Source organism: Microcaecilia unicolor, chromosome 8 (genome assembly GCF_901765095.1).
Source record: "Microcaecilia unicolor chromosome 8, aMicUni1.1, whole genome shotgun sequence".
NCBI lineage: Eukaryota > Metazoa > Chordata > Amphibia > Gymnophiona > Siphonopidae > Microcaecilia > Microcaecilia unicolor.
In genome coordinates, this window is record NC_044038.1 from 173115970 (window position 1) to 173137857 (window position 21888).

The window sequence follows — 21888 nt, forward strand, 5'->3', positions numbered from 1 at the left end:
TTTATTTATTTTTGTTTTTCTGACGTCCTTTGGACCAATCACAGCGCTTTTAGCTCTGCTAATGCGCTGGGATTGGCTCAAAGTTTGTTTATTTTTTCTCTTAATGATTTTTCCTGCCACAGAGCTGACCTAACGAGTGGTCCAGACCTCTCGTTAGTTTTCCTGCCTTTTTCCTGCGTAAAGGCAATCGGAAAAGGTTAGTGCATGTCGTTTCAATGGGGTTTTCACACTAATTGCTCATCTCCATTCCGTTTTCGTTAGCTGCTGGCTTCCTCGGTAAAAGCCCTTTGATGCATGCAACGGATCAAATTTTCCTCGTTGGAGAGTCATTAAAGGCTCATTTAGCTTTAGTGCATCTGCCTCTTAGTCTCACACTGTATCACATTCACTCTCTATGTGTCACACAGTCACTCACACACTCTCTTGGTCTCATACACTCAGTCTCACAGAGAGTCTGTGTCTCACACACACTCTCTCTCGCACACACTGTATCTATGTGAAACACACTCTCTCTCTCACACTGTCTCACATACGCACTTGCATACACTTTCATTCTCACACACACACTCTCTCTCTCTCTCTCACACACACACACTCGCACATACACTATCTCAAACATACACACTCCGAGGAAAACTTTGCTAGCGCCCGTTTAATTTGTGTCAGAAACGGGCCTTTTTTACTAGTAATAAATAATAATAATAATAATCATAAACTTTGTTTTAGAGATGCACGCATAATGAGCCTCTTTTCCAAAAGCCATTCACAACAGTAAATGGACTATTTGAGAGTTGCTCATTCTTACTGCAGGTGAAAGTACACACTGATGGTTCATGGTGTGGCTGGCAGGGTCTATTCTTTTATTTGGTTGCAGCTATTCTTTGCTGCCCCCTAGAAGTTGCTGCCCTAGGTGACTGCCTGGTTGCCTGACGGTTAGGCTAGGCCTGGCCTTAACTGCATGGCACATAAGGGAATAAGTACACAACAGAAGAAAGGACACCATACAACAAAATCTGCTGGAAAATTTCACGAAGGGAAGGGGAAAATAAACCTTTATTGCCCCAATGATAATGCAAAGCCAGAAACAAAGTACAGTACAAAAAGACTGTTGCAATAAAGTAAAATATAACTTGGATTAAAGGAAATGAACCTCTTCATCTGCAGACCCCCACCCCTATCCTGCAGGACAAGGTTAATGCCTGACTTCTGCTTCCCCTCAGGGTCCAGGCATTTGAGTTATTGGTTCTACAGTCAGATCCTCTTCAAGAGTGCCTTCAGAATTGCACCGACCCTTGCACTCTGACAGACTTCCCTGTGTGTGGGCTGTCTCTTCCTGGAGCGATAGACTGCAGCTATAAAACCCTGACTTTGTTTCTTACCACACTAACCTCTCTGATTTTCTGCCTCTTCAGCAAAGCTCTGGGACTGTGCAACATGTTCATAGAGGATAATAAAGCAGGATTAGTGTACTTTTACCTCCTATGAAATTCGCTGCAATTAGCTTTGTAAACAATTGTGGTCGACACATTAATCCCACGCTGGTGTAATCTGAGATTTAGTTATAATAAAGCCATACCGTATAGAACTGAGAAAATATCTGGCATTTGGAACTTGTTGAGTATTATACTGAATTTTATATACCGAGATTATTCATCACAAGCTGGAAGTCACCCAGGAAATTTACACTCAGTAGGGTGCTGGTTACCCTATCTGGCCACACAGTGTTGTTGATGTGAGACCCACCCCCCACACAGACTCAAAAGATATAGCCCACCATCCTACTGCAGAAGTAAATGTTTAACCCTTTGACTGGCAGATCCAAGACATGGGCCAGAGGGCTAATGTAATACAATATGATTGTCTTTATATATTATTTATTTATTTACTAATAAAAAAGGCCCGTTTCTGACACAAATGAAACAGGCGCTAGCAAGGTTTTCCTCGGAGTGTGTATGTGAGAGTGACTGTGTGTGAGAGAGACAGTGAATGTGCGTGTGTGTGTGTGAGAGAGAGAGAGAGTGAGTCTGGGTGCGAGTGTGTCTGTGAGAGAGTGTGTGTGTGAGAATGAGAGTGTGTGCCAGGGGCGTATCTGCGTGGGGCCACAGGGGCCTGGGCCCCCGCAGATTTCGCCCTGGACCCCCCTACCACAGACCCTCTCCAGCTCCCCCTCCCTCCCGCCCGCCCGCCACCAACCCGTCGCCGATCTTTGCTGGCAGGGGACCCCAAGCCCCCGCCAGCCGAAGTCCTCTCTTCCGTGCAGGATGCAAGTTTCAACGCTTTCTTTTCTTCTGAGTCTGACGTCCTGCACGTACGTGCAGAACGTCAGACTCAGAATTTGGAATTCAGTCTGACGTCCAACGCGTTGTACGTGCAGGACGTCAGACTCAGAAGAACAGGAAACGTTGAAACTTGCAGCGGCGCAGCCTGCATGGAAGAGAGGACCTCGGCTGGCGGGGGGTTGGGGTCCCCCGCCAGCAAAGGTAAGTGACAGCAGCGGGGGAGGGTGTCATTGGTGACGAGGGGGGGGTCCGGAAATGGCGGGGGGGGGGGGTATCGGTGGCGCCGGGGGGGGGGGCTAAAATGTGCCCCCTCCCTCTGGCTCTGGCCCCCCCTACCGCCCGAGTCCAGATACGCCCCTGGTGTGTGCAAGTGCATATGTGAGACACAGTGTTAGAGAGAGAGTGTGTGTTTCACACAGATACAGTGTGTGCGAGAGAGAGAGAGTGTGTGTGTGAGACACAGACTCTCTGTGAGACTCAGTGTATGAGACCAAGAGAGTGTGTGAGTGACTGTGTGACACATAGAGAGTGAATGTGATACAGTGTGAGACATAGAGTGTGTGAGAGACATTGTGTGAGAGTGAGAGAGAGAAAGACATTGACTGTGAGAGAGAGAGAGTGTGTGTGTGAGAGAGAGAGAGAGAGAGAGAGAGAGAGTGTGTGACAGAGATACCTCCCCCCCACTCTGGTGTCAAACCCCCCTCCCTCCCTATCTCTGGTGTCAGCCCCCCCCCCCCTCTCTCTCTCTGGCGTCTGAGCGTTACTGTGCAAGATGCTGAGCTCTGGCTGTGCTTCAAGGAACTGACCAATCCTATTTAATAGAATGTACCTCCAACATTCTGAAGCCGAGAAACCTGGTGTGGTTGGTCACTTCTGCTTGTGACGAACCCCCAGAAGTATGTGATGTAAATTCAGGAGATGGATACAGAGAGCAGGAATGCCTCAGCCATGCAGTCAGCTTCAGAATGTTGGAGGTGTGTTTTATTATATAGGATTAGGATTTATATACCATGTCTTTAGCATGGTGTTTTATATGAGATCTTTCCTCATTAAGGGGTATGTTTACTAAGGTGCATTAGCGTTTTTAACATGCCTGTAAATTTAAGGCTGTACTGCTGCGGCTAATAAAGTAAATAGAATGTTAGGTATTATTAGGAAAGGAATGGACAACAAAAATGAGGATGCTATAATGTCTTTGTATCACTTCATGGTGCGACCGCATCTCGAATATTGTGTTCAATTCTGGTCGCTGCATCTCAAAAAAGATATAGTGGAATTAGAAAAGGTGCAGAGAAAGGCAACGAAAATGATAAAGGGGATGGGACGACTTCCCTATAAGGAAAGGCTAAAGCGGCTAGGGCTCTTCAGCTTGGAGAAAAGGCGGCTGAGGGGAGATATGATAGAGGTCTATAAAATAATGAGTGGAGTTGAACGGGTAGATGTGAAGCGTCTGTTTACGCTTTCCAAAAATACTAGAACTAGGGGGCATGCGATGAAGCTACAATGTAGAAAATTAAAACGAATCGGAGAAAATATTTCTTCACTCAACATGTAATTAAACTCTGTATGTGACCTGGCTTGGCCACTGTTTGAAAAACAGGATACTGGGCTACATGGACCATTGGTCTGACCCAGTACGGCTACCATAACTTAACCTAGTATTTGTTTACTCTGGAGTCTACCAACACCTCTCCGGCACCATGTAAGCCACATTGAGCCTGCAAACAGGTGGGAAGATGTGGGGTACAAATGTAACAAATAATAAATAATAATAATAAATACTCTTATGTTCATCTACCCAGTATAGTGCTTCCAGCAGTGGCCAACCTCCCCAAAGAATAAAATAACGATGATCCTTCCATGTAATGCTTAAGGTTTAGTGCTTCAGTATAGATACTTCGTAGATGTCTGTTGAAATAATAATGATGTAAATGTATCAACCCTGTTGAACGATATGTTACAGTGTATCTCAAAGTAATAGAGTTAGTCAGATTTCTCCAAGCATTAACTTGCCTGCTCCATGTCTCTGGTGCTGCCTCATTTAGGCATTTTCTTACCTTTCATTTATTTTCACCCTGATGTACATTATTTCCTTTATTCCTATGCTTAAAACAATAATCAACAGTGTGCACTTTTGTTATGGTGGTTCTCTGTCTTTAAAAAATCTCCTTCCTTGAGGCCATTCTTAAGCTTTTATGCAAGTACTCTGCATTTATGAAGTTCTGAGTCAGCAGTAGTGGAAGCTCATATTTTAAACACAGAAGTACACACAAGGCCCATGTTCGTCACAACAATTACAGAAACTGAAATGAACGCAGTAAACCTGTACAGATCAGGGAAGTGATGTAAATACCCTTAGCAAATACATAAATCCCAACTGTTGGGCAGGTTGTAGGGGAACAGTGACTTCTGTTCAGGGTGACCTTTCCAGATTTAAAGAATTTGTAAGTCCAAAACAAAAATCTTTAAGTCCCTGTAATCCAGTCCATAAAAGTATTCCATTTTCTGGATGAGGGCTCCTCTGCCCAGCGTAGGTGACTGGTATAAGGGTGTCTTGGCTCTGAAGGATGTAGAGCCTGTGACCACAGGAGTTCACTTTTCTTGCCAGGAATGTTGACAAGGTCTGCTCTTCACTTGTACCTTGAGCTAAATGTAAAGGGATTTGGGCTTTGTGGAGCTGCTATAATTTGTTCTCTGCTCTGCTGCTGGACTTGTTCTCTTTGGTTCAATTTTTCAGCATCAGCACTGTCATATGTGCTCCAAGAGGAAGCCCCCTGCATGGACTCGGGAACATGCTTGACTCTAAAATTCTGATGTTTGTGCTTAATGGTGCTCATTTTCAATGCACATAGACTTACAAAATTACATGGAGGGGCATTTTCGATATGACGTCTAAGTCCAATTTTGGACGTTTTGCACAAAACATCCAAAATCCAAATAGGAAAGAAGGTCATTTTCAGGGAAAAAAGTCTACCTTTTTTTTTTGTTTGAAAATACTGTTTTGAGCAAGGTTTTGTGCAAGGTTTTTTGGTCCATTTAAAAAAAAAAATTGATACATGCAAAATGTAGAGATTCATACCAGTGGAAGAGCCAGCATTTTTAGTAGACTGGTCCCCCAGTCTAGACATCCCAGGAGAGCAATGGGGCACCCTAGAGGTCACTTCTGTGCACTTCATAAAATGTTCCCAGGTACACATCTCACCTTTGCTCCCTTATCTCATCTCCTGAGCCCTCCAAAACCCATCCAAAACCCACTAACCCCCACTGTACACCACTACAATAGCCCTTATAGGTGAAGAGGGCATCTATATGTGGCTATAGTAAAGTTTTGGTGACTCTGGGAGGAGTCACAGTTTCCACCACAAGTGTGACAAGTAGATAGGGACCCAAGACCCCACTCCATAGTGCACTGCACTGATCACTACACTACTCCAGGGACCTGCATGCTGCTATAATAGACCTGGCTATAACATCTGAGTCTGTCATAGAGGCTGGTAAATCATATTTTTTTCACATTGTTTTTTTTTTTTGGGGGGGGGGGGGGTGAGAGGAGGTCAGTGACTACTGGAGGATATTGAAGGGTCACTCCTGATTCCCTCTAGTGGTCATCTGGTTATTTAGGGCACCTTTTTGCGCCTTATTCATTATAAAAACATCTTAGTTTTAGCCCTGGACGGTATTGTTTTTTTCCATTATGGCTGAAAAACATCTAAGTCTTAGGATCATCCACATTCCACTCTTAACACGCCCATGTCACGCTCCCTTGAGATTTGGACGTACTGCAGAAGAACAGCATAGAAAAACATCTGAAAAATAGGTTTTGAAAATACTGATTTGGACATTTGTGTGAGAAAATCATCCAAATGGAGATTTATGGCACTTTTTGGATGTTTTTCTCTTTTGAAAATATGCCCCATAGTAACCTATGTAACTTTGTAAGTCTCATTGTGTCTCAAATGTGCTGTGCTTATTACTGAAATAATCACTGAATCTTATGCCTTGTTCAGCTTAATCTGTGTTTAGTTTGCACCGGGCCCACCCACTTAGGGCTCAGGCCCACCCAGCAGTAGCACACATTTAGCAGTAGATGGTGGGGATCCCAAGCTCGGCCAGCTCAAGATTTCCCCCTGATGGTAACAAAAACGCTACTCTCCACGATAACAGCACCTGCGCATGCTCAGTTTTCAGTGCATGCCTGCTGCAGACTGCCAAGGTGGAAAGAAGCGTTTTCTCACCAGCTGAGATATTTTTTGGGTAGTGGTTGGGAGGGGGGGAGAGAACACTTGGTGTCCACCCACTTCTTGCCTAGGCCCACCAAATCTGTTGTTTGGCTAGGCCCCTGCCTCCTGCTCCTTCAGCATCATTCAAAAAGGCTCCCTATAATGAGGGAGTTCCATCAGACAGAATTTGGAATGTTTTTAGATTACCAACTTTGAATGAGATTAGTACTCTCTTCAACAGATACAATTCCACCATCTGTATTTTGGGTTGTTGTTGGAATTATTTGCTAAAGACTGCGCCTCCTTTTTTTCTCCAATGCCTAAGGGTATGGATTTCTGACATGTTGTTACAGGGAAACTTTACTTTGTTTGCTGATAGGATAGTTTTGATCTCCTATCCCAAAGAACCCCCGTTAGGACATCAAGGTGTCACAAATTTTAGACCTGAAGCATCTATCGACTTATTTATAAAAATTATGGAAGCATATGTAACGGCATAGTTGCAATTATATTTGGAGAAGGGAAAGGGAAATGATATACTGCCTTTCTGAGGTTTTTGCAACTACATTCAAAGTGGTTTGCATATATTCAGGTACATATTTTGTACCAGGGAGCTGCAGTAGGAATTGAACTCAGTTCCCCAGGCTCAAAGTCCACTGCACTAACCACTAGGCTACTCCTCCACTAGCATGAGCTATTACATTTTTTCACAGTCAGGGTTTCGTGGACAGTATAGTACTGAAACAATTATTGGGACACTATGGGCAGAGGGAAGATCTCTGCTGAGTTTGATTTGTCCTGTGCCTTCAACTTAGTAGACCATGACATACTGTTGCATGTTTTCAGTATGTTTGGCGTAGGAGGTAGTGTATTGGATTGGTTTGGAGGTTTCCTGAGGAATTGTTCCTATTGTGTTCGATATAATAATACTGTCCAATTTTTTGAAAGTAAATTTTGAGGTCCCACAACGGTCCCCTTATTAGTTAATGTCCTAATGAGTTCTTTGGGACATTATCTAAGTCAAGCAGGGTTTAAGTCTTTTAGCTATGCTGATGATACCTCTGTATTGATACCAGCTACAAAGTCAGTAGAGTTAGTATTTAATCTAAACAGGTAACTGATTGCATTGAGATAATGGAGATATAGATAAGATCTCATTGCTTAAAATTGAACAAAGAAAAAACTAAATTCTTAATTATAGGACAATCATCAGAAATTTGGAATGACGACATCTTGAAATTGAGTAATGCTAGTTTTGTTTTGTTTTTTTAATTTTATTTGAAGAAGTTTCAAATACAATCAAGAATAACACTTGTACAGAAAAGAAAACTGGCATAACATTATTTCACCCACAGATTCAAATTCAAAAAGAAAAACTGCATTACTGCCCAGATGTTACCTAATGGAGATAAACTCTCAAATACAAATTTACTTAACAATTCTGCACACATGATTACCCTATTGGTTCTTATATTATACTAGTATAAAAGGCCCGTTTTGGTAGGCAATGAAACGGGCGCTAGCAAGGTAATCCCCCCCCCCCCCGCAGCGTCCTTCCTGTCTCCCCTGCTCCCCCTGCAGCCACCCATCTGGTCTCAGGACCCCCTCCCCACCAACCCTCTTCTGCCCCTGCAGCTATGCATGTGCAGCGGCCCTCCTCTCTCCCCTGCTCCCCCTGCAGCCACCCATGTCCAGCGACTCTCCTCTCCCCCTGCCCCCCCTGCAGCCACCCATGTCCAGCAACCCTCCTCTCCCCCTGCAGCTACCCATGTCCAGCGACCCTCCTCTCCCCTGCCCCCTGCAGCCACCCATGTCCAATGACCCTCCTCTCCTTTCCCCTTGCCCCCCCTGTAGCCACCCATGTCCAGCGACCCACCTCTCTCCCCTGCCCCCCCTGCAGCCACCCATGTCTAGTGACCCTCCTCTCTCCCTGCCCCCCCTGCAGCGTCCCTTCTGTCTCCCCTCCCCTGCAGCCACCCATCTGGTCTCAGGACCCCCTCCCCACCTCCCTCTTCCCTGCCCCCCTGCAGCCATCCATGTCTAGTGACCCTCCTCTCCCCCTGCAGCCACCCATGTCCAGCAACCCTCCCCTCCCCCTGCCCCCCTCCAGCCACCCATGTCCAGCGACCCTCCCCTCCCCCCTCGGCACATCACCCAAACCCCTACCCCCTCCCCCAGCGCATCACCCAAGCCCCTACCCCCCCTCGGGCACATCAACCCCCTCGCCACCCGCAGCCGCCAAAACTAATGCTGTCCGGCCGCTGCTGCGTCTCCTGTTGAGCAGCAGCGGCCGGTACAAAAAGAAAAAAGCTAAAAAAGATTTTAAAACCTGAAACGTGGCTCTGTAGACAGCCATCTGGCATTGGCTGTCATCTCTGCAGCTGCTCCTCCTCCCCCCTCTGACGTCGCTGCGCTCCTCCGGGGTCTTCCTGCAGGGGCAGTGACGTGGAGGGGAGAGGAGGAGCGGCTGCAGTGATGACAGCCAATGCCAGATGGCTGTCTATGGAGCCGCGTTTCAGGTTAAAAATCTTTTTTTGGCTTTTTTCTTTTTGTATCGGCCGCTGCTGCTCCACAGCATTAGTATTGGCGGCTGCGGGTGGCGAGGGAGTTAATGTGCCCGAGAGGGGGGCGGTAGGGGCTTTGGTGATGCGCCGGGGGGAGGGGCTTGGGTGCTGCATCGAGGGGGGGTAGAGGCTTGGGTGTTGCGCCGAGGGGGGGGCACTGACAGCTGTTTCCCAGGCAGGGGGAGGAGTAGGGAAACTTACTCCTCCCCTTGCCTTGGAATCAGCTGTCAGTGACATCACTGACGTCAGTGCATTCTAAACTGCCTAGCAGGCCACCTCCGAGGGAGCCACGGTACCAGGCACATTAGAACGTTGGAGGTGAGAATTATTATATAGGATGTCAACAGCAGCAATGTTAACCCCCCCCCCCCCCCCCCCCCCATTAATTCTAGCTGTTAAAAAAGTTGTTAACTGGGCTGGTTCTAAAAAAAAAACATATTTTGTTGACTGATATTTAACTACACATTTACATGGGAATCTTAAAAATAAAGTAGCCCCTAATCGTAAGACTCCCGGTTTTAAAAGAAGAAACTGTTGACGTCTCCTCTGTGTATTTTTGGAAACGTCTGGAAATATTTGGATTCTCTGTCCCAAGAATAGTTTTTCTTTCTTTTTTTTTAAATTATGTATTTATGAATTTCAAAAATAATACATTCACATAAAATAAATGTAGGAAATCAGGAAAATTAACAAAGAAATTTAACACCATCCATTACATATTCATGGATTTTAGCAATTGTCAAGGTTACTTAGTCCACAAGATAGGGATCAAGATACAAAATAAAATTATCTTAAGAAAATTTAGAGAATTACTCTTAATATATCATTGAGAGGACGAGGTCTCAAACTTTACCAGCGGTTTTAGCTCCCTACTGGTGCTCCCAAGATTTGACCGTCCCTGCTTTCTTTAGCCATTACAAGGTGCTTCAATTTGTCTGGGTCAAAAAATACATAATGAACATTTTCAAATTATATTAAACATCTACATGCAAATTTCAATTTAAAAGTCCCACCCAGTGAGAGTACCCAAGCTCTAAGTCCCAGAAATTCTCGCCTTTTTTTCTGCGTAGGTTTACTAATATCAGGAAAAATCTGTAATTTTGCTCCATAGAATTGAGCTGCCATGAATCTGAAGTAAAGTCTTAATATATTATTCCTGTCGGTTTCGAAGGCAAAAGTCACCAGAAGAGTCGTGCGTTCAGTAATAGTCTCTAAGGATGATTCAAGAAATTGTGTAAGGTTTAAATCCGGAGCAACTCCCAAAATTGGTTTAGCTCCTGTAATATAGTAAGCTTTCACAATCGGGGGAATAACTTCAGTTGAAATACCCAAAATATCAGAAAAATATTTCCGCAGCATTTCCATCGGAGGGAGCAAAGGGTTTTTGGGGAAATTTAAAAATCTTAGGTTGTTACGCCTAAGTTGATTGTCCAAGAATTCAACTTTCCTTTGCATTTTTTCTTTATCCATTACTATATTATCAACAAGAGTTTGTAATTTTTTAACTTCATGTAAATTTGACTCACTTTTCTCTTCTTGCTTTTTTCTTTATTTTTAAAGAATAAATCAATAACCAGTTTTTGTCCGGGGCTAAAGCTACCGTTGCAATTAAGGTTGATGATGTTAATATCACTGTTCGATGATTCTAAAATAGCCGAAACATTCCATTCTTGGTTTTCTCGATCTTGTTGTTGTTTAATTGAAAGGTAATAAATCTGTGAAAATGGAGGAAAGGCCTCTTCAGCCACTCCAAGTATTTCCTTCACATATCTCCTTAACATGTCTCTCGGAGGAGCGGCAAATTGTTTCAGAAAATTTAAGAAACGGAGAGTATTACTCCTTACTGAGTTTTCTAGGAATTCCGTCTTCCTCCGTAGAGATGTTAAATCTTTAATCATGTTTTCTTGATAAGATTGTAGTTATTGAATTTCTTTTCCATATTCAATATTTTGTTGCTGTAAAGACTCTAGTTTCAAATCCACTTATTTTGTTTTCTGCTCTAACCCTGACAGATCTTGGGTTAATTTTTGAATTTGAGGATACATTGCTTGCCCTAAGTTCACAATGAGAGCCCATAAGTTATCCAGGGTGACTTCTTTAGGTTTATTTATTGAAATAGGAAATTGTGTAAATGGTATCTCAGTCTCTCCTGTAGTTTTAGCCTGTACAATATCTCCAGGCTCATTTCCCTTCCATGCTGTTAAAATGGTCAAAGGCCCCTCCTGTGCTCTTTGATCAACAACTGTCTGAGTAATCTCTGCTGGTAATATCGCCTCCTGTCCTTCTTCTCCGGTTCTCATTAAGGAAACTGGGGTAAGGGACACCGACAGTGGAGAACTGCTACACGAGGGTTGTGGAGGAGGAGCTCTTGCATGGGGGCTGAGGGACAGCTCTAACCCTGGGGACGCTCCAGAGGCTCCATTCACTCCGGAACGAACCAATGGGCTTCCCTCTGGTGATATTGGAACCATTCTTCTCTGAAAATATGACTGAATTCCTACTGCGGTTGGAGGTTGCCGCTGAGGAGCAGTGGAGGCAGAACGGCCCCTTCTCTTCGGCATCTCAAAAATTAGAGTAGAGGAGTGTGGTAGCCGTGTTAGTCCACTCTTAAGGTTATCAATAGAAATCAAACAAAATAAAACATGGAAAAGAAAATAAGATGATACCTTTTTTATTGGACATAACTTAATACATTTCGTGATTAGCTTTCGAAGGTTGCCCTTCTTCGTCAGATCGGAAATAAGCAAATGTGCTAGCTGACAGTGTATATAAGTGAAAAACATTCAAGCATTGCTATGACAGTCTGACAGGGTGGGAGGATGGGGGTGGGTAGGAAGTATGCATGGGGACATCAAAGTATATCTTTGGTATTCTAACAGGGTGGGTGTGGACAGGTGAGGGGAGGGTGATCAACAGAGACATACAGCTTTATGGTTTATAATGGGCTAGGAACCCCAGGTCCTTGTTAAGTCCTTTCTGTTGGGTGTTAAAATATTCAATCATTCTGACTTCAAAGGTCTTACGTTCTTGTATGGTTTTAAAGTTACCTTTGAGGATTCTCACTGTGAAGTCACTGGTGCAGTGTCCTGGTCTTGTAAAATGTTGCCCAACAGGCTGTATGTCTCTGTTGATCACCCTCCCCTCACCTGTCCACACCCACCCTGTTAGAATACCAAAGATATACTTTGATGTCCCCATGCATACTTCCTACCCACCCCCATCCTCCCACCCTGTCAGACTGTCATAGCAATGCTTGAATGTTTTTCACTTATATACACTGTCAGCTAGCACATTTGCTTATTTCCGATCTGACGAAGAAGGGCAACCTTCGAAAGCTAATCAAGAAATGTATTAAGTTATGTCCAATAAAAAAGGTATCATCTTATTTTCTTTTCCAAAAATTAGAGGAAATCAGAGAGCTGGCAGGTAATCATACGTCTGCAGCAGTGGCCATCTTGCTTCTCCCATAATAATGCTAGTTTTTACTTGGAAACCAGTTTGAAAGTTTTGGATGTTATGATGTCTGGTTCTTTATTTCCAGAGGCACCTATAAATGTATTGATAAGGAAAACCTTCTGCTTTGAAAATGCTTTACAGCTCACCTTCTCAAATGATGCTGAAAGTAGCTTACAAGTAATACAGACACAATAAACCCCTGTCCTAAAGCATTTATGATCAAAGGAGACACCTGAGGCAACAGAAGACAAAAGACCCAATACACAGCCGGCAGTAGTCAGTGTCTGTTGACCTTTTGCTAGTGTTATGCCTGGAATTTCAATGCCCAGACTCCAGCTTGGAATTTCTGAGTATACGGAGGTAGTGAAAACATAGGAAGAAAGCAAAGGAGTGGGAATGGAGTCAGGCTCTTAATAGGCCAGAGACACTAGACATAAATCAAAAAGCTTTATTGGAGGATGGCTCCACAGGGTACCATGTTTTGGAACACACGGTTCCTCAGGAGTCTTATTGCCTGTATATGAAGACACAAATCCTCTGGTAGTGAATTTTAAAAGTCTTTAGAAAGACATTTGTGGTGAAGGCGAGTCGTGCCGCTTCTAAACGTCACTAAAAAGCAGTGAAAACATAACCAGTTAAGGGGTCCTTTTACTAAACTGTGGTAAAAAGTGGCCTGCGGGAGAGTGGACGTGTGAAATCGGTGTGCACTGGGTCATTTTTTACTGCAGTTGGGAAAAAGGTTTTGTTTGTTTTTTTTTAAATGGTGGCAGTAAATGGCCGTGAGGTAAACTTAAAAGTAGCATGCAGTTACTTACTAGGTGGTAAGGGCTCACACGCTACTCGTGCAGTAATCAGGCAGCGTGCGCCAATGTGGCCGCACTGCCGATTACCACAGGGAACGCCCCCTATGGTAGAAAATAGAAAAATATTTTCTACCATTGGAAACAGCACACGCCAACTTCAAAACTACCACTGGGCACCTGCGCTACCCCCTGTGGTAGGGTTAATTTGGTGCGCGCTACCCGCACGTTAGCACTACTGCTGCTTAGTAAAAGGGACCCTAAGTGCGTTAGGTGAACCACATAAAGTGAGGGCTGCATTTTATGCAGTTAGCTAGTTAAGTGCTGAAAATTGTCACTTAACCAGTTAATTTTTTTTTTTGTTACATTTGTACCCTGCGCTTTCCCATTCATGGCAGGCTCAATGCAGCAGGCAATGGAGAGTTAAGTGACTTGCCCAGAGTCACAAGGAGCTGCCTGTGCTGGGAATTAAACTCAGTTCCTCAGGACCAAAGTCCACCACCCTAACCACTAGGCCACTCCTCCATGGGTATACCCATGACCCATGGTTAAGATGTTTTGTATATAAATAAAGCTGCGGCCGAGTTATGCCATATTCAAATACCGTGTGTCGTGTTATTATTGTATTATATCTGTGCTATGGAAACTTTTAGACCGAAGTGTCTCGGCGCCGCAGATAACATGGCGCCGTGCACCGAGGGGGCATGCACGGGTTACCAGCGGGGTGCAGGCGAGGTGGGGTAAGCTACCTCCAGGACCAAAGTCCACCACCCTAACCACTAGGCCACTCCTCCATGGGTATACCCATGACCCATGGTTAAGATGTTTTGTATATAAATAAAGCTGCGGTCGAGTTATGCCATATTCAAATACCGTGTGTCGTGTTATTATTGTATTATGTCTGTGCTATGGAAACTTTTAGACCGAGGTGTCTCGGCGCCGCAGATAACATGGCGCCGTGCACCGAGGGGGCATGCACGGGTTATCAGCGGGGTGCAGGCAAGGTGGGGTAAGCAGGTTGCCGACTCTGCCCCCAGAATGCCCATAAAATAGCTGGTTTTGGCCTGGGAGCTAACCGGGCATTTTCAGCTGCATTAGCCACTTAAATGAAGCCAACAATTCTGAGCCAGATGCACTAAAGTCATTGTTAGAGCCGTTCCCTACCGAATTCCATAGCGAATCGGTAGGGAACGGCTATGCATCAAGGAAAGGGAATGCAAATGAGCTACTCGTTGTAGCTCACTTGCATTCTCTATTCCATCGTAAAACAGTCGGCCAATCGGCCGGTCGAGCATGCGCAGACCAGCAAAGCATTATGCTGGCTGCTCTGCGCATGAAGACGCCACGCCGCTCACCCTCCCCCCACCGCAATAATAAAAACAAAAGTGCAGTTGAGGCCAGCCATCAAAAAAAGCCGTCCGTTTTCGCCGTCATTCCACCCCCCGCCGCAATAATAAAAACAAAAGTGCAGTTGAGGCCAGCCATCAAAAAAAGCCGTCCGTTTTCGCCGTCATTCCACCCCCCGCCGCAATAATAAAAACAAAAGTGCAGTTGAGGCTGGCCATCGAAAAAAGCCGTCCGTTTTTGCCGTAATTCCGCCCCCCGCCGCAATAATAAAAACAAAAGTGCAGTTGAGGCCGGCCATCGAAAAAAGCCTTCCGTTTCGTCGTCATTCACCTCCGCAATAATAAAAAATGTCTTTTTTGGCCATGCTTCACTCAGCTGAGAGACCTGGAAGTCTCTGAGCCAATCATAGCGCGTTTACGGACATCGAAAACTGACGGCTTTTTTCGATGGCCGGCCTCAACTGCACTTTTGTTTTTATTATTGCGGTGGGGGGGGGGGGGGCGGAATGACGGCAAAAATGGACGGCTTTTTTCAATGGCCGGCCTCAACTGCACTTTTGTTTTTATTATTGCGGCGGTGGGCGGAATGACTTTTATAGCGGTTTTTCATCAGTTTTCAATCCCGCACAGCCCCAACGACCTCTCGTTAGAGTTTCCAGCGTTAAGGCAATCGGAAAAGCTAAGTGCATCTCATTACAATAGGGTTTCTACACAATTTGCTCATCTGCATTCCGTTTTCGTTAGCTGCTACCGTCGTTGTAAAATGGCTTTTAGTGCATGCCAGGGTTTACTACTTGCTCGTTAATGGCGCGTTAGGTTTAGTGCATCTGGCCAGCTCTGCACAAGCAATTTAAACAGCCAGGAGCCTCTTCTGGCCATTTAAATCATTTTGAATATTGGACCCAAAGTGGTTTGTCCAAGGTCACAAGGAGTGACAGTGAGGAAAGCCAGGCTATACTCAATAGAGATGCTGAGCCTCTAGTAATCACGAGATAACTTTCCATCATTAAAAGAAGCATTTATCATTTTTAAAGGACATGCTTTATCCATGTGACAAACCTTTGAAATGAAATGTGGTTGACCCTGGGAAATGAACTCATTGATCTTGGTTAAGTCTTTGACTAGAAGTAAAGCTAAGACAGGAATCTGAATAAAGATAAGAAAACCGCTTCAATGTATATACTAACCACTTTGAGGTATTTACTATGAGTATATCAAGTTCTAATAAAAATAACATAAAATACCTATATGCGTAACTATAGATATACTTTATTGTGGACTGACCACAGATGGCATTTGGTAGAAAGAAAATTCTGGTGGTTGTACTTCGGGTTAAGTTGTAGGTCAGGGAGGTCCCTGAGAAGTACCTTCAAGTATTCCCCCTGCTGCTGATGCTCCGAGATCTTGAACAACTCATTTTATCTCCTTATCCCAACTTTGTTCTACAGTAACAACTGCATGAATATTTTTCTGTCTTATATGCACTTGTGTGTATAGACTAGAAATATTGTTAAACCATCCAGGCCAGGGCAGCATTGCTCTGTAAAGCATGTAGAGATTCTGTGTGGTTGGAGGGCTCTGTAGAAATTCAATTATTGTTAAATTTCTTAGAAAAATTGCAACTGAAAGAATATCTTGTTTTATCATTTGATTTACTGATTCATTCACAGAAGTGTCTCAAGCCAGCATTTCATTTATTTCAGCTTGTAAGCTCTTTGAGCAGGGACTGTCTTTCTTCTATGTTTGTGCAGCGCTGCGTACGCCTTTTAGCGCTATAGAAATGTTAAATAGTAGTAGTAGTACTTTTAATCCATCCTATCAAAAATGTCCGGGGCTCCATGAAGATATTCATAGAAATGCTTACAAAATACAAAGAAATTTACAAATATACTAATGACATGCAAACAAAAATGTTTTGCAGACACTAAGTGCAAATCAGTGGACATATAGGAAAATAATTACACAGCCACCTAAACATTTTATCCCTATCAGAACTTATCACTGTGCAGGAAACAGATTGGTGTTTAAAGCCTGTCTAAACTGACCCAGATCCTGCAGGGTGCTCCTGCCATTTCCCCACAGTGTCACATAAATGTATGTCTGGTATGTAGCTGTTAGGACTATAGAGGTCTATAAAATAATGAGTGGAGTGGAACGGGTAGACATGAATTGTTTGTTTACACTTTCCAAAAATACTAGGACTAGGGAGCATGCGATGAAGCTTCAAAGTAGTAAATTTAAAATGAATCTGAGAAAATGTTTCTTCACTCAATGTGTAATTAAACTCTGGAATTCGTTTTCAGAGAATGTGGTAAAGGTGGTTAGCTTAGCGGGGTTTTAAAAAGGTCTGGATGGAAAATCCACTGCTTATTTCTGGGATAAGCAGCATTAAATGTATTGTACTTTTTTGGGATCTTGCCAGGTATTTGTGACCTAGATTGTCCACTGTTGGAAACAGGATGCTGGGCTTGATGGACCTTTGGTCTGTCCCAGTGTGGCAATACTTACGTGCTTATGTACTCTGCCTCTAAATAGCAAACTGTGGGGTTAAGCAGCTATTGCTGAATGGAGGCTGAGTATGCAGATGGGAGTTGTTTCTAGCCTCAGTCTAAATATTCATCCCCACCCCAGACGACTGGCTTGATCCTCAGAGCTTCTAAAAGATTGTTAGGACACAAGGAAGGCAACTCCTAGCAATTAACAGATGCAAATTGAAGTAGTGAATTAATGAACCTGACCTGCCCCAACAGAGCTGTGAGTTTGCCTTTTGAATCTGCTTGCATTGCTCTTGAACCTGAATCCACTTGTCAAGGAGATGGGTCCTGTACCATCTATCAAATATCTCACGTGTAGTAAGACCTTATAGGACAAACAGTCTGCATTCAGCTCAAAGACCTACTATGGCTATATTTGTGTTACTCTAGAATGGAGACAGTCCTCCTATGGGTATGGATATGGAACATGCATTTGATATGCCTCCTTTATATAGTGCAATCAAAGCAGTTGACAATTATATATAGGTATTATCCCTACTAGATGAAAGGAAGAGATTTGGATGGGCTGGAGTGGGGCTTTGATGACAATTTCAGAAGTTGGAGAACAAGGACAGTGCTGGGAAGACTTCTATGGTCTGTGCCCTGAAATGGCAAGGACAAACCAAGATCAAGTATACATATGTAGTATCACCTTATGCTACGAGTTTATCTTGTTGGGCAGACTAGATGGACTGTACAGATCTGCCATCATCTACTATGTTACTATGTTCACAGAAACCAAAAGAGAGGATTCATCTCTAGCATGACTAACAGAAACTGGTATCAGTGGCACAGATAGGTAACAGGCCATACTGCTTGGCAGCACCTTATCACTATTGTGGATGCTGACCTGCGGTGTACCACAAGGATCGATACCATCGCCTGTTCTGTTCAATACCTACCTCAAACCACTATCCAAGCTGACTCGGTTCATGGATACTCCATTCTATATCTATGTGGATGACATGCAGCTACTCATACCCATTGAACCAGACTTACATCCAGTCCTAAACAAACTGACTACCTATATAACAGCAATTGAAGAATGGGCTAAAATGTACAAACTTTGCTTGACACAAGTAAAACTGAGCTCTTGTGAGTCCCTAACACAAGCAGTCACATATCTGATCAAAATGCCCTTTGGGAGCTACAAATTCTCCCTTCAATCATAGGTCAGGAACAGCTAGACTCAACCCTTATGATGATCCCCCAAATCTAAACAACCTTCAAAAGCTGCCTCTATCATCTGCGACAACTATGCTCTCTCCATACATTGAGAAGGCAAAGTCTTGTCATAGTGGTCCTCACCATGATCAAATTACTGTAACGTACTCTACACTGGTATGACTACAAAGGGTTTGTAGAAAAACCACAGCTCGACCAATAGAAGGATGTAAGTGACATGATCGTATCACACCATTCCTGAAAAAATACCACTGGCGACCAGTACAATATAGGGCACTTTAAAACTCCATGTCTGATCTTCAAGGCCCTTAAAAGAAATGGCCAGAGTACTTGAAAAGCAGGATCTTCCTCTATGCATCTCCAAGGCCACTAAGGTCCTCCCAAGGACCATCCCTAACCACACCCTCTCCAAATTGCATCACACAGTGTGACACCTGCAAACAAGCCTTCTCAAGAATAGCCCACACACTCTGGAATGCTCTCCCGGAAAAGCTTCACCTAATGCAAGTCTCTCGATTTCAGGAAGCAGGTGAATGCTTGGCTCTTCTCCCAAGCCTTTAATGACTGACACCAGCTGCACATATTGTAGCAGGACTTGCTTATTCACTCTTACTCAAGGTGAGAGCATGTTCACAAACCTTTTCTAACACCGTATACAAATTTTCCTTAAGTTAGTCACACTTACCTTTTATCTAATTCTTGCTATTCACTATCCTCCTTATTTTCGAAGGAGATCACCGGCCATCTTCCGACACAAATCGGGAGATGGCTAGCCATCTCCTGAACCTGGCCAAATCGGTATAATCGAAAGCCGATTTTGGCCGGCTTCAACTGCATTCCGTCGCAGGGCCGGCCAAAGTTAAAGGGGGCGTTTCGGCAGGGTATGGAAGGCGGGATGGGGGCGTGGTTATGAGATGGCCGGCTTCGTCCGATAATGGAAATAAAAAGGCCAGCTCTGACGAGCACTTTGCCGGCTTCACTTGGTCCATTTATTTTTAGGACCAAGCCTCCAAAAAGTGCCCCAACTGACCAGATGACCACCGGAGGGAATCAGGGATGACCTCCCCCATACTCCCCCAGTGGTCACCAACCCCCTCCCACCCTTAAAAAAAACATTTTTTGCCAGCCTCAAATCCAAAATATAGAACAGGAAAAGTTCTCTACGATGACGAATCACAGAAGGCAAAAGTAGAGACTAATAGACGATTCACCACTGGAGACGTGAGTCCAACAGTCTTTATTATATCAAAGATAACGACCCGACACAGGCCGTGTTTCGACGCTAAAAAAGCGTCTGCATCAGGGGTCAATAAATACACCAAGTAGTGAATGCAAAACGAGGAGTCCTACTTGTATGTGTGTTGTCAACTCACTAAACACATAGCACTAAACAGAAAATGCTGGACACAAACTATCAGAGCAAAAGTCATGACTTTTGCTCTGATAGTTTGTGTCCAGCATTTTCTGTTTAGTGCTATGTGTTTAGTGAGTTGACAACACACATACAAGTAGGACTCCTCGTTTTGCATTCACTACTTGGTGTATTTATTGACCCCTGATGCAGACGCTTTTTTAGCGTCGAAACACGGCCTGTGTCGGGTCGTTATCTTTGATATAATAAAGACTGTTGGACTCACGTCTCCAGTAGTGAATCATCTATTAGTCTCTACTTTTGCCTTCTGTGCCAGCCTCAAATGTCATACCCAGCTCCATGACAGCAGTATGCAGGTCCCTGGAGCAGTTTTAGGGGGTACTGCAGTGCACTTCAGGCAGGCGGACCAAGGACCATCCCCCCCACCTGTTACACTTATGGTGGTAAATGGGAGCCCTCCAAACCCCCCCTAAAACCCACTGTACCCACATGTAGGTGCCCCCCTTCACCCATAAGGGCTATGGTAATGGTGTAGAGTTGTGGGGAGTGGGTTTTGGGGGGATTTGGGGAGCTCAGCACCCAAGGTAAGGGAGATATGCACCTGAAGCAATTTTTGAAGTCCACTGCAGTGCCCCCTAGGGTGCCCGGTTGGTGTCCTAGCATGTCAGGGGGACCAGTGCACTACAAATGCTAGCCCCTCCCATGACCAAATGCCTTGGATTTGGCCGGGTTTGAGATGGCCGGCATCGGTTTCCATTATCGGCGAAAACTGATGCCGGCCATCTCAAACATTTGGCTGGCCCCAACCGTATTATCGAAACGAAAGATGGCCAGCCATCTTTTTCGATAATACAGTTCTGGACTGCTCTTTGCGGCGCTGGCCATAGAGATGGCCGGCGCCATTCGATTATGCCCCTCCACTTAGCTAAATGTACAAAAACCAGCCCCAGTTCTATCATCTGTCATTTATGACAGGGAGGGTCTACAGCAGAGGAGCTCTGGGTACTCATTCATGGTCTGCAAGGCATTTTCCAGATTGGACCCCACTCTCCCTCTTATTACAACAATAGTCCCCAGCAAAGGGTCTTTTCAGAACCTAGGAGGCATATAATCTGAATCCCAGTCACAGGCATTGCTGAAAGACCCTTCCCCACTCCCCTTTGCTCCAAGGGCATTAATGCTGTCTCCAACCATCTCCCCTCCCCCTTCACCTGTTGGCTTAATGAGCGAAAGCCAAGTCTGAGAACCAAACCTTTTAGCCCCGAAACTGAGCCCTATATAAATGATTAGACTGCTTATTCCCAGATGAGTTTAGCCCTCATTCTAAAAATTACATAGCAATTGTGTCTGTAAGTTAAAGATACCAGTGCTTATTCGTGTGACAGTTGCAGTTTGCAGAGAACTGCTAACAATGTGCCAAGTGGGATTCTATAACACAGGAGTACAACTTGCCTGGCACCAGTGGCGTCACGAGGGCAGCTGACACCCGGGGCGGGTAGCCGCTGCGCACCCCCCCCCCGGGTGCAGCGCGACGCACCCTCCCCCCTCCCCCCTCTGTAGCGCAACACCCCCCCCCCCCCCCCCCGCCTACGAGAACATACCTGGAAGGCGGTGAGGGGCGGGCGGGAGGGCCAATCTGCCGAGTGCACGCCGCTGGGGGGGTGTCGGCGCCTCGCTGGTTCCTTGCTCTCTCTGCCCCGGAACAGGAAGTAACCTGTTCCGGGGCAGAGAGAGCAAGGAACCAGCGAGACGCCGACACCCCCCAGTGGCGTGCACCCGGGGCGGACCGCCCCACCGCCCCCACCTTCCTACGCCACTGCCTGGCACATAAATGCAAGGAGTGAACACATGGACATAAGCGGGACCTAACTTACAGAATACTAAGGTGACATATTTAAGCCTGTGCATTTACAGATGCTACTGACATGGCATAAGTTGGCATGCCTAAATGTTGGTATATAAATGTAGATTGGGAGCAGACTAGGGACAGAGAAAGTACCTGCATATTATATATGTACCCAGAGAAGGACAGAGTATCAAATGCAGGACCTTTTAGGCTGGTAATGTATAATGGACTCTGGGTGCCCAGATACCGTTATTGAATTAATGCTTAGCTTGATGCATCTTGGCGT

The 21888-nt window shown here is 44.8% G+C and overlaps 1 protein-coding gene across 1 annotated transcript in view; it reads right to left on the minus strand.

Annotated features, from left to right (window-relative positions):
- Window positions 1–21888, minus strand: part of PDLIM4 (PDZ and LIM domain 4) — a 122295-nt gene that overhangs the window by 83596 nt on the left and 16811 nt on the right. The gene's annotated exons all lie outside the window — the stretch shown is intronic.